At 39.8% G+C, this 2,479-nt stretch overlaps 1 non-coding gene across 1 annotated transcript; it reads left to right on the top strand.

The window, feature by feature from the left end:
- The first annotated feature begins 2,012 nt into the window (after positions 1-2,012).
- Positions 2,013-2,119, top strand: LOC111883293 (small nucleolar RNA R71). The gene has a single exon (XR_002847399.1). It is a non-coding gene; the product is annotated as a small nucleolar RNA R71 (small nucleolar RNA).
- The last annotated feature ends 360 nt before the right edge of the window (positions 2,120-2,479 follow it).

Here is a 2,479-nt window from a genome sequence, read left to right as displayed (position 1 = left end):
ACAATAGAGAAACCTAGATCCAAGCATTAGGGTTTGTATGAGCACATAGGATGTTCTTATGAACAAAACCCATCACCTCCATCTTCCTTAGATTTGTGAGGAGTTCTTTAAGGAATCTTTCATACTTGGGCATTTGTGTTATCGCTTCAATGAACAGAATGTTAACTTGGAGGGTCTTTATGTGCTCTAAAAACATCTGCTACTCTTTATTTTGTCTATCTTGTATGGATCGACCTGGGAATGGCAAGGGAGGCTGGTACGATTTTAATGGAGGATCTTTTTGTTGGATTAGTGTCTAAGTCCATAACTATTTTGGTATGTACTTGACCCGATGGTGCATGGTCCTTTTGGGTTGCCTTCACCAAACCAACTTGATAGGATGAATTATGGAGAGAAAGGATTAAATATGATTTATTAATATGTTATGGGAATAATATATTAAAGGAGAAATCATATTGTTTAATTAATATTAGTCAATAATTAATTGGTAATTAGTTTTGTGACTAAAAGAGATTAATTAAACTTAAGGGACTGGAATTGTAATTATAAGATAATTGCAATTTGGGCCATGGATTGTCTTGAATCAAGGGGTGGACGAATTCTATGGGGAAACCCATAAGGAAATCGTCCATGGGCTTGATTAAAGGAGTCTATGGGTTGCTTAGGGCTTAAGCAACCAAATTAGGGTTTCCTTGTTAGATAACCCTAATAGCCTCACTATAAATAGAACCCTTAAGGCTCAAAAACGTGAACAAGCAACCTTCTAGGGTTAGAACACGTTTTGGGCAGCCTCTATCCTCTCTCCTCTTCATCCTCTTGCTTATAGTGTTTGTGAGCCATTAGAGGAGTGACACTTGTGAGTCTAAGCCTTCCAAAGTCAATTCAAAGGAGGAATTGGGATTTTTATTGCTACATAACAATCAAGGTAATATCTTAAACCTAATTATATGTTAATATTGATTTCCATATGCTAGAATTAGGGTTTATAGTCTTGGATTCAAAGCATGTACAATAGAGAAACCTAGATCCAAGCATTAGGGTTTGTATGAGCACATAGGATGTCTTATGACCAAAACCCATCACTTTTTTCTAATCAGCGGTAAAAGTCGTCGAGTTCCTTATCTGAACACGTCGCGTTTGTTCGTCTATTTGTGATTCTTGGATTTATTTCTTTATTTCTTGCACCACTTTTGGATCCTCATTATGGATTGGTGTCACATGAGTGAAACTCTTCTCAGACCTTGTTGTTATTGCATTTACATGAGCTACTCTCGGGTTTTGCTTGGTATTGCTTGGAAGTCCGCCCAACAACCGCTCATTGATTTGCCTTGCAAGTTACCCTAGTTGCTTCTCGATGTTGAGGATCGAGGCTTGCTGATTCCTCATCAATGCTTGCTGCTCTTTCATCATTGCTTGTTGCTCTCGTATTGCTGCATCGATTTCATTGTTTCTCTTCTAGGATGCGGATGCAAATCGGGTAAGCATCTCTTCAAAATCCCTCTTATTTTATTGAAAAAGTTATTCTTTTTGGTAAAAACCCCTCGCCTTTTGTCTGAATTTCTCCTCCTTCGCCTTTTTGTATTCTTCATAGGGTAGCACTCCTTTTTAGGTTTATCCAATCTTCGTCATACCTATCCCCGCTCGAGTAACACACTTGAAATTTCCGATTCCCATTCTCATCCAAGTCACAATATTTAGTAAGACGTGGCCTGCTATAATTGTCACAACCCACCCGGATGGCGTAGATGGATTGATCCATCTTTGTAATCCTACGATCCATGCCCTCTAACTTAGCCATGACTACCGACATGTCATCGGAAACTGAGTTCACCACTCCTTTAGTTGAGTCATGTCTTGGGTTATGATATTCTATAGCATGCTTAGAGAACTCTTCAATCAACTATTTTATCACTGTGGGTGCCTTCTTTGTGAGTGGCCCTTGGGAGTCAAGGAGCTGCCTGGTTGTCACATTCACTCCATCATAGAAGATGGAGACTTCTTGCTGAATGTTTAGGTCATTATGAGGGCAGTTCCTCAACAAGCCTTTGTATCTTTCCCATGCCTCATTGAGTGACTCACCTCCTTGTTGTTCGAAGTTTGTAATGGCTTTCTTCAACTTTGCTACTTAGGATGGTAGGCATAACTGATCTATGAATTCTTCTCACATCTTTTTCCATGTCGTAATGGATCCTGGGCGTAGTGATTTCAGCTAATCTTTTGCGGCTCCCTTGAACGTAACCGGTCGCATCCGAAGTAGAACAGTCTCGTGAGGCACATTAGGGATATTGAAGTAGTTGGCTATATTGTTGACCTCATCAATATGATTGTACGTGTCCATAGAACGGGATGTCCTTCAGTTGGACGAGAATGTGACCTTTCAATTCAAAGTTTGTTGTTGCTGGAATCGTGGGGTGCACAGTATCGTCACACATCCTTCGTTTGTATTCGCCCATGGATATGTTTGCAATGTTTGACATTT

This window comes from Lactuca sativa, chromosome 5, assembly GCF_002870075.4.
Source record: "Lactuca sativa cultivar Salinas chromosome 5, Lsat_Salinas_v11, whole genome shotgun sequence".
NCBI lineage: Eukaryota > Viridiplantae > Streptophyta > Magnoliopsida > Asterales > Asteraceae > Lactuca > Lactuca sativa.
This window is presented reverse-complemented; position numbering and strand designations above follow the sequence as displayed.